This window comes from Diadema setosum, chromosome 20, assembly GCF_964275005.1.
Source record: "Diadema setosum chromosome 20, eeDiaSeto1, whole genome shotgun sequence".
Lineage (NCBI taxonomy): Eukaryota > Metazoa > Echinodermata > Echinoidea > Diadematoida > Diadematidae > Diadema > Diadema setosum.
In genome coordinates this window covers 29,260,082-29,275,746 of record NC_092704.1, presented here as the reverse complement: position 1 = coordinate 29,275,746, position 15,665 = coordinate 29,260,082, and positions in this window count along the sequence as shown.

Below are 15,665 nucleotides of genomic sequence, written 5' to 3'. Positions count from 1 at the left end.
GGAAGAGGTTAAGAGATAGACTGTCACAAGTGCAAGCTGCTTTCCATGGCCAACTAAAAAGACTCGTGTTCTATACCTCCTCGGTGTGCCTGTGTGTGTTGTTTGGTGTTATTGTTGGCTTTTGGTTGTGATTAGAAGTTTGTCGTGGTGTTTGTGTGCGTGTTCGGTGTGCTTTTCTTGTTTCATTTGGCATGCAAAGAAATAGTATAAAAGAGAAAGAGGGGGGGGGGGGGTCGAGGGAGAGCTGATGGGGAGAGAGGGAGGGGGAGATAAAGCAAGCAAGCAAGCAAGCAAAAAAAAAAAGAAAAAAGAACACGTTTCCCTATAAGTCCTTTCTACTATTCTATAATACGTGTGTCAATGTCTTGCTGTAACTTTTTTGTTGTTGTGTATGATAAGCAATGTTTCTCTATCGAGAATATAGAGAAATGATTTTCCCATGATTGCTGCGCTATAATACAACAAGAGTTATACATCCCTTTTGACATGGTGGTGAAGTGGGTTTCGATAGGAAGTCGTGACCTGAAATCTAGGTTGTTTGTGGCCGGTGCAGCGGAAGTGGGATGCCCAACGGGAAGGATCGCTGTCCGTGATAGAAGAAATGGAGCACCAATGTCGTTTGTGTTCATTGTTTACTGATAATCGATCACAAAATGGTGGAAACTGAAAGGGTCCCTGTAATCCGAACGTATAAACCTCATTGATGCCTTCTGTTCTTTATGTAACCAAAACACTGAATACTAAACAAAAAAATAAATAAATAAATAAAAATAATAATACGAAATAAATAGTACGCATCGTAATTCTGCACCCTGTTCTCAAGAATTTAAAGCAGGACAATTATTGAATGCTAATCATTTGTCTTGTTTTGATGTTCCATGCGCCAAGCCACTTTTCAACACCATTATAGTTACAGTGTATATAGTTTCAAAGCTTGCAGTTTTAGTATGGGTCGCCAAGTGTCGCATAGTCTCTTTGGTTCACGAAATGACAACTTCATGACGAAATTGTTTTGTTTTTTTTTTTTCTTTGACAATTTATTGACAACGTAATTTTCGTCAACAACATGAATTTCGTGACGAATTTACCGGTTTCTTGACGAAAGAGACATGAGACACTTTGCGACCCATACTTACTTACGAGCTTATCCTTGAAGTTAGCTTATCCTCAAACTTAGGGATCACCGTCTGAACAAACTAGAGTTGGGATATAGAAACCAAAGAAGAGGTTCTTGGTGTTAACAATTCTGAGCGTATTTATTTAGAATCATATGTATGGAACTTGGTGGAGGTAATCTTGTACGGAACAACTACTTAATTTTTTTCTTCAGATCTCATTGTTATTAACATCTAGCTCCCGGGAGGGAAAAGGAAGTACACCAGTATTAGTATCTTTTATCAAAAAAAAAAAAATACTGTAACCATATTGTGCACATCGGTGCCTAATATTGTTTGCCAGGTTTAGCTGTTGAATTTTAGATCTTTTAAATCATAATTGGCTAATGCGTGTTTATTAAAGGGGGCAGCAGAATTGCTGCTGCATGGCTAGAAATGTTGTATCAGGAATCTTGTACTTATAGGAAGACCTCCGGATGATTTTCAGATTTTTGCATTAGATGGAACAACCATAAATTAGTTATACTGAGGACAGAGTTTCAGAATTTGTGATAATTGGGATGAAGAATAAGAATATTTTCAAAATTTAGAAGAAATTTCAATGAACAAGGATGATGACATGGCAGAGTCACCATAAGAATGCATGAGTTGGGGCTCAAGGAAGCAGAACAAAAGAAGAAGGCATGCATAGATTATACACAGGGGAACTCTCAAGCAAGCAGTGTTGTAATGACACTGCTACATTTCTCAAATAATTATGTGAACCTCCTAATAATGTCATCATCCTTGTTCAGTGTATTTCAAAGTATTGTTTCTCTGCTCAAGAACCACAATAAATTCCACAAATCTATATAATGGGGTTGTCGATTTATGTACTATAGATGTGAAATTATGAAAATTGTCTGGAATGTCCCTTTAAACAGAGGGGCAGTCTTTATAATTTGTCAAAGTAATGCTTTTCTATGAACACCTGCGATAGAGCGCATAACTTCTCAGCGGCACGGATCATGGCTACAAAAGAAAGATTGTTTGTTGGTGTTTTTTTTCTCTCTCCTTCCCTAATAGTACGTCCCAGGCCCAATACAGCATAGATCTCCTCTACCCTGCACCATTTAAGCTACATTTCAATGTCCTGCTTTTGTCCTAATCACTTATTCCTGCTTCGTTTGGAAATAAAAGAAAGCTGGCTTTCTGTTTTTATAATTGTGTACTTTCTAGGAAATTTTGATGATCGCAGCAAGGTTTTTATTATAAAATGGGCTTTAGAATCTCTGCAATCTGATTGGCAAATTGTCATGCATTGATTTTTACTGATCCACCTTGCATGAGCCATGTAAAATCCGAACAGGGAGGTGACGAATGGATCAAGTCTTGTACAGTGTAGGTGTGCCGGATGCATGATGGGGAAAACCATTTCATGAATTTACGGACCCATTCTATAACAAAATTATGCACAGGCCTATTTCGTGGATAAGTGAGAATTGGATGCTCTCGTTAACTTTGGAGCAGCCTAAATAGTCCATGGGCCAGGCCAGATATTGGTACCACCTGAGGTGGCAAAACCTTTTTGGTGTCATTTTGTTTGTCGGGCATAGATATGCTTATCAAGCTATGATAGCAATTCCAAATGAGTAGCTTAGTCACAATAGATGAATTTTAACTAATTTGGTCTCGTTGTTATATCCCTATACTTCTGAATCGAGACTAACCGCTATACAAAGAAGAGCACTGTCTTCTGTATGTTCACAGGTGTTCTGTTGTAAACGCGGTGCGCTTAGTCTTTATTCAAGCCAGCGAAGGGAATATCCAAAGATTATGATGTCAACAGCGCTTAGTCCTTATTCAAGACGGAGAAGGGAATATCCAAAGCTTGTAATACAGTGTATATCCCTTTATCTAAAAAAAAAACAACAAAAAAAAAAACCCAACAAAACAAAACAACAAAAACAAAGTAATTCCTCGTGAATTTTACCGCATTTTTCAATGCTTTATCATTTTCATGTGAAAATGCTAATACCACGCCAATGTCGCTTTATTTCCATCCAACAATGAAAGATAATTCAAAAACAATGTACCGGTACGCTACAATACATCATAATAAATAATATTGTAAATGAACAGATGTATTTGTTGAGAGGGTAGTATAAAACAGTATAGTCCCTTTTATAAGGAACTTTAGATATGATAACGGTACATTGTTCTAGATAAAGACTAAGCGCACCGCGTGACAGCTGTGGACATCATAACCCTTTGGATATTCCCTTCGCTGCCTTGAATAAAGACTAAGCGCACCGCGTTTACAACAGAACACCTGTGAACATACAGAAGACAGTGCTCTTCTATGTATAGCGGTTAGTTTCGATTCAGAAGTATATGGATATAAAAACGAGACCAAATTGGTTAAAAATTCATTTATTATGACTAAGCCACTCATTTGCAAATGCTATCATAGCTTGATAAGCACATCTATGTCCGACAAACAAAATTACACCAAAAAGGTTTTGCCACCTCAGGTGGTACCAATAACCCATTTTTTGGGTCTTGGCCCATGGACTAAAAACCCACTCGCTGCGCTCGTTGATTTAAAAGTTCACGCATCCAATTCTCACCGAACGTCCACTCTGTCCTGTTTGTATACTGACATTTATGAGTAACAGCACAATAGCGTACAATTTGTTGTGGGTAATTTAGAAATCAAAGACTAAATCAGTTTCATTAAATTCAAGATTTGTTCTAAACGGTGGGTTTCAGATTTTGCTCTATTTTCAACCCTCTGTACAAAACTTTTAATTTTGCACAGGGGTCAATTGGTGTGTATTATGGGAGTGTTTGGTTAACATCCAGACAATGGTCCTGAACAATGGCCAGGGTTTGAATGTCGTATTACACATTCATGACAAATTCCACTATCACAACTAGTCTTATTTATAGTTCTCCACTGGTCTCTCCCACAGGAATTTGAGGTGGATAAACAGGAGGCCATCCCATTGTTTCCTTCCCTTAAATGAGGTGGCATAGTTTTGACCTGCACTTACATGTTACTTAACTTGATATAGCTTCCTGTAGTCATGCTATTAGGCCCTTATCATGAATGGTGAGTGTACCCAACGATACCGCTGAACAATATATATCCCGTGCCAGTAGATCTATAAAGTTAAGAGTACAGGTATAGAGTTCCAAAGTGTGAGGCCATAGCCATTCATTGCGATGGAAACTGGTTCTAAACTATTTCACCTTTGTTGCTGTCAATGTACGCACTTGGCGTCAATTCAAGCTGTAACAAAAGACTGCGACATCATTCATTCCGGTACTCTGTCCGGTGCTATGTGCGGATTAAACGAGTCAAGTCCCTCCCCGACCCCTCCCCGACCCCAATCTCACCATGGGAGAATACTTTATAGATAGGTACAATGCGAGGAATTATATTGTGCTCCAAACATGTTAGAATAGAGTTCATCACGTGCTCAGGACATGCAGTTCTGCATGGAAGTGTGATATTTTGGGGAGTGTTCAAGACGGGACTGAATTTGACTACATGAGCATTCATGCGTGTGAAAATATTATAACTATTCTGCTCCATGCGGAATATATATTCACAAACATATCGTGGTAGGAAAGTTCATTTCTTGTATGCTATCAATCAACATAATTCAAAGCCTACAGGCCTACATGTTGGTAAAGTAAGAGTTTTGCATGTATAAACATGATTATGCACTATTGTTTATCAAGTTTTTAAATCATAATTGGCTAAGCCTATAATGCGTGTTTATTGAAGGGGAGAGCAATTTAAATTGCTGCTGGCTAGGAATGTTGCAAATACCATTAATATGTATAATATATATATCAATGGTATATGCAACATTGTTAGCCACCTCAAGTTAATACATGATATATATTATATATCATGTATTAAATCTTGGGGTGTTGGGTGTTGTCATGAATAAATATCTAAATTGGTCTGATTGACATGTCAAATATCTACAATTTTGTACTCCCACTGCACGCAGCATTGGCGTTTTACGTAAATTCCGACATTATCTTCTGGTGAAAATCCTCTTTATAAGTATTGTATAATTCACTTGTTTTGCCATGTATAAGTAACTGCAACATCATCTGGGTATCAACTTCATACAGTAGTACAAATTCAATATTTTCGATCCAAAAGAAAGCCATGCGTATCTGTGCTGGAACTGATTACAGAGCTCACACGGAGCGAATATTTCAAAAACATAACATATTGAAAGTCGACGACATTAACTTCTTATAGACCGCTATTCTCTGTTATACTTTGCCTTCTCTTGAAGGCTTGCCTTGGAATGTTTTCTCTATTCTGATTTTTCATGTAAATAACTGGTCCGTACGTTTGCGTACCCAGCCGTTACCTGGCAACAGGGTGAATGCACCTTCAAAAGTGTTGTATTTGTACACACCGCGTAGCGTTATCAATTGCACAATGAACGAGGAGTCTTTCTATTTCTATTTCTTTCTCACATGTTCTTTCTTACCATCCTCCATTATTGCTATCCCTATATCCTCTCTCTTTTTTTCTTTTTTGCTGTGTACATGACCAAGTATATATAATATATATATATATATATATATATATATATATATATATATATATATATATATGAAGAGTTTGTTTGCAAAAACCGATAAGTCCATTTTTGAAGATTTTGAAGTACGGTCTCTGTCATAAAGTACAAAATGATATCTTTGAAATGATATATTGGTCACTACATATAAAGGTATATTTTTGAAGTTATGGTCAAAAGAAGCAAAAATTTTCTTATTATTCTCTTTATTTTTCTTGACCTTTAATCGCAAATATCTCCATTTGACAAATATGGACTTATCGGTTTTTGCAAACAAACTCTTCATATATATATATATATATATATGTGTGTGTGTGTGTGTGTAAAATAGTTTGTGGTATGCCGTTTAGTAAAGTTTTTTTTCCCTCTCATCAAATATTTCTGTGAGTGTCACAATTATTTCTTTGATTATCTGTACCATACAGAAACAATAAATGAAATGAAATGAATATTATTACATTAAAAAAAGATTAAAACTACGGTCGATTGGAAGTCAAACGAGCAAGCATTCAGTTGATTCATTTGAATAAGATGAGATGTGGATGAGACTCCTAGAAGATTCGGATAGAAGAGACGTGGCAGCTAAAGAATTAGAATGAATGAAAAATGTTTAGAGGCTGCGAAAAGCTTTAGTGCTAAAACGTACGTCGCATACATACAGTTTAAAATGTGCGTTTGTTTTTTTTTGTTTTTTTTTTTTTAATAATAGAATTACCCGTGGCAGTGCTTTATACTGCTGGTGCGTAGTTAATCTACATGTTGTAGGTCTATACATGTATATTATCCTGCAATATATTGCAGACATGCACATGCGTACCAACACTCACACACACTATATTATAATCATGTACATTATATCATTTTACTACATAGAAATTTAATATATATATATATGTTATTATTATAGGCTTGCACATATAAACACGTACTATATAAAAATGTGTGATGGGTGACAAACGAACTGAAGTATATAAGAATTTAGTTTGTTTTAAAACACACGCGTTTGTATCAAAGGTAACGAGTTACCCAAATATAGCCCACATATAGAGAGGCCATGCTTTCTTCCCCAGTGCAAGGTATATTGACTCTTCTCAGTTCGAGCAGGATATTTATCTAACCCTGTTAAGACACAATTGGGCTCCCGCGTGTTGAATTCCTATAGTGTGCCAAATCTGTAAATACACACGCGACTGCAGTCCACACCACGCTCTAAAGTGGCGAGTCCCACCCTGGGGAACCTTGTAACAACGGGTTGAAACTTAATGTGTGTGCGAGAAGTTTGGTAGAACCAGGGAGGTAGAACATTGACCTGTCTGACTTCGCTTGCGTTGCACTTCTCAAATGGAAGAGCGCTTCAGCTACCAGTACTAGTATTGATTTGATCAACTGGAGTCCCAGACCACTGGCATTGGACCATATGATTTATTACTCACGCAAAAGCGCCAGTTCCTGATGGGTCAGGAAGGTGGGACGAAATTATAAAGAACGAGTAGCCAGACTAGTCCAGATGGAGTCCAAGGATGTACTTACTATAAAGTCTATTCTGAAAATGCTACTGATTGTGGACTGATATCGCATGATAGAAAGTTTGTTCTGACTTCGTCGAGCCCTTCATGGCCGGGGAACAGCGGGGTACTGACCGATGCCCAGCCCGCTTCAACTTCTTGCCAGCCTGAGTTCGGCTTCGAGCCGATGTGTGTTTTTAGGACAGCATAGACCTACACCTGTTCGTCGTATACGTAATAATCAAAGGCCATCGTCTCTGGTAGAAGAGATTTGAGTCTCGTCGTAGCTGCTGCGGCGTGTAAGGAGTTGTGACTGTACCTGAAGAGACAGCAATTCAGCATCGCAGAGATATTCTATTTCTCAAGACAATTTACATTCTTTGAGCACCTGAGTCTTATTTCCGTCCTGACTCGAGAAAGGTGAGAGAATAAGTATGCATTATTGTGTGAAACACACATACACAAGCACAAACAAAGCCATGCCCACTATTGTCTGGGACTTTTGTTTAGTACTCTTCGGCACACCGTGTCTTTTTTATTGCATATTTATTCATCTGTTTGTGTATTAATTATGTTCATTCATTTATGCAATCGTAACTTCCTGTACTTATATGAATGTTTTGATACAATTTGAAATTTTTCATAATTAAGGATAAATCGATTGAACGAGATGAGAGGAGTGGAGATACGTATATCTCAAAAATGACAGTAGCGAATGCAGATGAGGTTAGTGCTATATCGCACTATCCCGTAGTGCTACGAACTTTTGAGGAAAACTGGACGATCAGTTCAAAGGCATTTGATTTGTAAAGATAATATATTAGTTCCATTCGCTACCCGGCCTCGCCTGATGAGAACGTAACTTCCATTCGTTCGTGATGTCATAGTACTAGCGATGCAATAAATAAATAAATAAATAAATAAATAAATAAATAAATAAATAAATAAATAGATAAATAAATAAATGAAGAGAGAGAGAAAGAAAAATACTAAAATCTTTGATTTTCATAATAAATGAAAAGTGGGCATTTTGATAGGAGTGTTAAGAGTGCCATGAGGAGACGAACTCAACATCCTGTCCATTTATATCACTTGTGTAGGCGTATATTCATCATTTTCTTAAATATCTGTATAAATCCTTCATATAGAATAGAATCCTGCTCTTCAAGAGGAAATCCAACCATAAGTAAATTAACTTCAAAAGGATCAAAGAGAAAATTATTCCCTACGCCGTCAGACTGATTCAAAAATTACAAAAATCGGACAAAAAATAAGTAAGATATGACATTTTGAAATGCCATTTTTTTCGGATAACATTTCCTGACCAGTATCTATAAATATTCAAATCAGTAAGTTGATGAAATAGAATACCAAGACTATATGTACTATTAGTTTTTAACCTGTTACCTTAATCCCCACTTACAGAAGAAGCAACGGACATCACCAGCCATGGCCGACAACGCAAAGGGGTCAGACAGTTCCAATACATGTACCAACAATGTAAACCCTGGTGATAAATCAGCAGTGGAAAACACTACCGTGAGTTAGGCCCTTTCATCAAGTGCTTCCGTACTATGAACCACGTGATATCACTGTTTTCTTAAGACATGGCGATACCAAATACGTCGAACGTAGAACTGCATGATTGCCATAAAGTAATCAGTTTATTTGCTATCTTGAGACTTATCTATTTCAACAAGTTGATGTGTACCTTGACTCTCGAGATTCTGAGATTATAAACCATACAGCAAACTGTTATTGTTCTCCATCTTCAAATGAAATTTGGATATAAACGGACAACTCAAACCACCCCTGATATTTCTGTGAAACTGTCTTTTGGTAATGATTTTCGCTTCTAATATCCCGTTCCTTACGGGAACCTGGTTTATCAGGTTCCCGTGGGAGCTATACGGGAACCTGGTTTACCAGGTTCCCAAAATGAAGACAAGGGTGCCTGCTTCAGTGACCTAAATCCATGTTTCTTTGTGTTAAAATGCTCAGAAAAGTGGGTTTGATGAAATGATCAGAGTTTATTCTATCAGGATTTGTTCTCCTGCTGTTTAAAAAAGGGGGTTTTACAGTATTATGTACCTTTTCCTGATTTAGTGTTTTGCTTGTTCTGCTGGAAACTCGTACGAACATGTACATAATGATTAAGGCTGAGATCAGTTAGAAATGCTGGTTCGCTGACCCCAGTCACCTCATTCAGGTACCTGGTTTTGCGTAGAACAAAAGATTCTGAGAGCTCATCAGCGCACGCTCTATTCATACCTCGCACCCGATCGATATTTCCATTGTTCAGGGGCACATGTAGTTGACCGTAGAAAGGGGGACACAATGAACCGCTTGACTGCCTTCAAACAGCTGTATTACCAACCTGTGTGCCTCTCTGTCGACGGGCGAAAAGAATCTCGTTTGGGGGCATTAAAGGCACTCAGAGAATTGCGGAAGGAACGGGATATTAGCTTTATTAGTTATGAAGTTAATAAGAGGCAAGACATTCTATAGAAAGAAAAAAAAAAACTCCCCCCCCCAAAAAAAAAAAAAAATATATATATATATATACATATAGATATATATCCGAACCTGCGGCTGCATTTCAATTTACCCCAATATGCGTATGTGGGTAAAATGAATTTTAAAGTTATGAATTCGTAAGGTTTTGGTGGATAAAAGAGTACAACAAATCGTAATGTCCCTTGTAGGGCAACGATATAAAAAGTATGGAGAATTCCACAAGATTTCAAGTTTCTTGTTAATGAAGAGTAGGCCCTACACATTCCTCCAAACTGGCATTATGTTAAGGGTAATGTTATTCCCTACCTGTTGAAAGAGATGTGCCGGGTGCTCTTTCATTATACACAAAAGTACGCATTATTGTAAAAAGAATGCAACACGTTCTGTTCATTTTCTAGCAAAATGAAAGAGCGTTTCAATGCCACATAAATTATTTTTTTCACGTTGTGCTCGAGATTGATGTGTCTAGTTTTCACTTTCTTTGGCATCAAATCGAGAAAATATTATCAAAAATAATAATCTACTAGATCCTAAGAGATTCTGTTAGGATCTATGTGTCACAATTTTCGCTGTCCCTCACCATGTTACACAAAAGAAAAAAAGAAACAAAAACAAAAAAGAAGAAAACGTGAACCTGATGTAATCGTTTAGGTTACATAATCACAAAAATCCTCTTCCTTTCACTGTGTCCCCCGCCCTCTTTCTTCGAAGCGCTGTTCTGAAAAGCTGAATTAAGTTTGAATGTCTTCTCACTTCCATTGACGACTACAATGGAACCTACATCAACGTATTTACTGGCGCGGACTGAGGAACAGGCAGACGATCTCTTCTCAGACCCTTTTCATCAATACTGTATTTTACCCACTGCAGTCTGCTCTGCTGACGCCCTGTACAAATCGGTATCACTTTGTCCAAGTGCTCAGCAGAACAAAACGTTTGCTTACGCCGCAATACAATTTATAGTCGATGCATCAGAAGGACGCACGTATCGTGATTGAAACGCACTGTGATAGCTGGATCTGATCAATATCTGTATTGTCGCCCTTATCTCTCAAACGCAGTCACCCAAAGCAGTAGAATCTAAACCTACACTATATAAGAAAATAACGAAAATGAATGTAAACATCATAATGTTTTTGACCTTTCTCACCCACATTTTTGTACTCATTACGTTGTTTACCTATATGTGCCATGGTGGAAACCCCCTGTGCGCCACTTTTTTCTGAGACACCAACGCAGTCATGCTTTGAGAAAACATTATTTTTCAAATCTATGTAACTTTAATACATTTCTGTTAAAACGTGGACATGTAGGGAGCAAAGTTGCAGAGAAAATGCCAAGCCTTGCTTTGACGTAAATTGTATGACAAATCTATGACAGTTTTTCTTTCAAATGACCGGTAGCTACATTACTGTAAATGCATGAATGTTGCATATAAAACAGTGACAGAAACTTAGAATTTACACGCAAATCCAGTAGGGACCACTGCTGGCTGGTCAATTATTACATAAGATGCAAGATATACGTGAGAGGAACGAAATCGATGACAAACGCTTTCATAGTACTGTGGCATTTGGCGGTTTATCTTTCGGTTTTGGCGGGTTTGTGCATTTGAGCAGAATATGCTAAGTTGGCACGCCACGCAGAATCGCACGTCCGACTCAGTCGACGGCGTGCCAACTTCGCATATTCTGCTCAAATGCACAAACCCGCCAAAACCGATAGAAAGTTGATTTCGAAATAGCTGAGATATCCAAAATAAAGCAATCCTAATAAAAGGTGGGATCCACCTTTTATTACGGTCGCTTTATTTTACTTTGTTTTTGGATGTACTATCTCATGAGTGGTGTCTTGGTATCTCGCAAAAAGTTAAAATTCCAATCCTCATCTCCACCAATACTATACCATCCTTTTAATTAATCTGTTTGACGTGGTGCAAAGGTGTGCAAAATATAGTGAGTGAGATGGGATGTCTTTCTCTAGAAATATAATAGTTTTTTTTTATTGTTTTAACATTGATCTTATATATGATCGATATTACATTCGGGTTAAAAAGTTATTTCCGTAAGAGTCGATATTACGTTTATGATTAAAAGTTCAAAGTTAGTTTAGGATTAAAGGTTAGGGGCAAATGTTACATTCAAAATAATCAAAATAGGGGGCCCCCTCTAGGCCGGCCTTTGAACATGTAAAAGATAGGTGAGAATGTCTTGACACTAACACTTTCAGGTGACACATCCATATACAAATACACAAACACAGCGCACGCATTAATGCTAGCTCGCTGGCCTCATTTCTGAATGGGAGCTTAAACTAGTTTATTTGATGTGTACAATGTCGAAGAGTCACCGGTCATATTTTCCTATTGACACGAAAAATTCCGCATCTATTGTTCGGTAAAACCGAGCTGGCACGTACGTTTTACTCAAACCGACACCGCCACAGCGGGTCAATACACATGTGGTGGTACCGTGATTGAACGATATGAATGGTGCGCTTGGATTACACCGATGAGTAAATTCGAGATAAGAAAGCGGAAATGGAACCTGTTACAATGGCATCAGCCAGTATTTATTCGGCTGATGCTGAGATCCCAACAGTTCAGACACAACGTGTATCGAACCTGATTTTGCAGCCAGGGTGTGTCTGTCATAACATTGCTTATCAAATTTACTAAGTTAATATATATTTTGACTGCACCGATTGTAGATCTCTTGTTCTAAATTTGAGAAGTCATCCTAGGAGATAAGTCACCCAGCCACTTTTTATTATTATGATCATTTCGCACAATAAAGAAAATTGATATGAATATTTGGACTGGACTGAACATGCATACACTTTTTTTTTTTCTGCCGGAGCAGGACGATGGGATACGCCCAAAGAAGATAAGACAGTTTACAGAACCGCACACAGCAGAATCCGACCGTATAATATATCACCAGCGTAAATCCATACCAGGGATGTGTTACATAGATGGAGTGGCAACTCTTCATAATTCATGCAAACACATGCTTCGGGTTCAAAACGTTGACAATAGGATGTCTAATATTCCACTACGCTTTTAAGTCATGCTCGGCACCGCTCTATAGTTGCAAGGCGAAGTTTGGAGACAACGAATGCATTTCACTTTTTATTGAATTAAGAGTTATATATCACCGTAAAATCAGAAATTCAGAGATGTAGTGCACCCTTTGATTTAAAGTGTGCGGAGGAGAGCGTAAAATGAAATAGGAGGGGTGTCCCTATAGCTCCATTGCAGCATAAGGGAGATTTTTTTTTTTTTTTCATTTTCCGGCTTGAAATTCAGAGATATAGTGCACATTCTTGGTGAAATATTTGATTTTGCTACTGTTGAAAAAGTAAGAAACACTTATATTCAGGGGAATGTGTGGGGTGAAGATGTGGAGGGAGAATAGGCCCCCATCCTACACGAGAGAAACATTGTTTATGAAGAACACGAGGGGGATTTTGTGTTATATTTTCAGACATGAAAATCAGAGGTCTGGTGCACCCTTTTGGTGAAATATTCGATTTTTGTTTGAATAAAAGAAAGCAAGACAAATCATATGTATTCATAAAAATGTGCGGGGGAGTATGTGGAAGGGGGATACCGATGGGAAAGATTGTCACTGTATTCTTGTGCCTTGGGATCAAAAGTTAAAAAAGTCAAAGGTCAAGTGAAAATGATGCTAAATGTCATTTATGACACACCGTATCTTCATATCTCAGACATGACTGAAAGTTTCTTCATGAAATTTAGTACATACAGTGATGATTGTGATCGTGTATGATAATGATAACGGTAATGATTATGAAAATGATAATAATGATAATGATAATTAAAGTAGAACTTCTACTAGTAGTAGTAGTAGCAGTAGTAATAGTGGTAGTAGTAGTAGTAGTAGTAGTAATAGTAGTAGTAGTAGTAATAGTAATAATAATAACAACAAAAACAATATTGATTTATTAAGCTCAGAAACTACATAATATTCTAGCATGCCCTCCATGCAAGAGCTATACCTATGCTCAATAATGGTGAAGAGTTAAATGAAAAAGGAATAGTTTTTTTTTTAGGCTTTCAGGTTCAGTTTCAGTTTTTACTTTATTTGTCCACATGCACAAATGAAAACAAATGAATCAAATCAAAAACAATTTAATTACAACAATATCAGAGTTATCTTATCCAACTCATAACATAAACGTACAGGTTCATGAAAGAAATTGCATATTTTGAGGTAGAAGTGGAAAAGACTGTCATCATTAATCAGTGTTCTTGACTTTAATAGATGACAGCCTCGGAGTAACGTATATAAGAAAATTGAAGAAGGAGTTACGACAGAAAAAAAAATATATATGTACATTATTTCAGCCTCTAGTACTGCTGCTGCTACTGTATTGCCATAGTCCTCGTACAACTGTCGGCATTCGGCTTGTGTGTCTTTGCTCTTGCCATGTCTTTAAACGTTCTCGTGCTACAACACATTTTGGATTTTGCAAATGATATCAGCTCCTCGAGAGGAGGGATACGAAGGGATGCTTGAGTTAAAGATAAATGTATTTTCGCTCAAAGTATCGTATTGTCATTATCGATGCATAGCCATTAACAGATATTAATCATTTGCAGGTACAGGTGTAGTCGCATTCCATGGGATCAACGATCAAGAATTGAAGGCCAGGATAAAGTGTCAGGGTTGAAGACCAAATGCTACAGTTCCTCATATCTGTAGAATTGCTCAAGGTTTTGGAAATGTTACACGTGTTTGACCAGCTAAGACTTCGCACCTGAAAATGTTCACATGATCGTGAGGTCAAAATAGTACTATCATGAATCGTACCTTCACAATGCGCTGCAAGTCCAATCACAAAATCTGTAAAAAAAAAAAAAATAAATAAAAATCGCAAAGAGTTGTTCTCTGAAACAATTTTGCCATTCAGTAATTGAAACTCAGTACGAGGAATGTATAAAACCACTCAACACAATTTGTGGTTGTGTCAACAGACCTTTAAACGTGTCCTTTCAATAGGCCAGTTCGGGGTTAGCTCATAGGCACATTGGTACAAAACGGTAATGACCTTTCTTTTTTCTTAATAGTTGATTAAAGGCATTCCACTAGTTTCAAGCGACAGAAGGCATAAGCTTGCCCAACCTAACAATTTATGGAATTCATCAGTCATGTTCAAACAAAAGATGAACTTGCGTAGACCACGTGACCAGAATGATCCTCCCATTGGCATTTTGGAAACCATCAATTTCATTATTTTGCATTGAATGTTAGGGCAATTCCATGGGAATGTGGACATGGCACTAAAATTTCAAGTTTATCCTATTGCAAAAGAATTACTCATTATGTATTACCCATATATTGAAGTTAAAGAAATTCGAAGAATTATATCCATCGGTCAAATATTTCCCGAGAAACAGATACAAAAATGTTGAAGACAATTTTTCAGTCATCCAAATTGCTAAAATGTATGCTTAACTTGATATACATTTTTTTTTTAGTAGAAAAATTCTTCTAGCACTTCAATCAATTCATTTAAAGAAGCAAATTGGTTCTACTTCAATCTCCCATGACTGCATGAGGAAATTTCTATGCCACCTTCAAAAAATTTTCATCACCACATGAAAGTTCAGCCCTTGAGCCATGTAACGCGAGTTACCGAAACAATAAATATTTTTTCAATCTGAAGGAAGCAGTGGAGGTAATTTTGTTGGGAATCATAATTTTCTAAATTCATCACACCCTGATACTGTACACAGGATGTTGACTTGAATAAACACTGTCATCACATTAAAAAATGTCAATGAAAAGTGTAACGCGAGTTACCATGTAACGCGAGTTACCGGCATGTAACGCGAGTTACCGACTATAAACACAAGTTTCCACCAACACAAGCAAATTTTAACACTTAGTTGAGCTAGACTGTGGTGA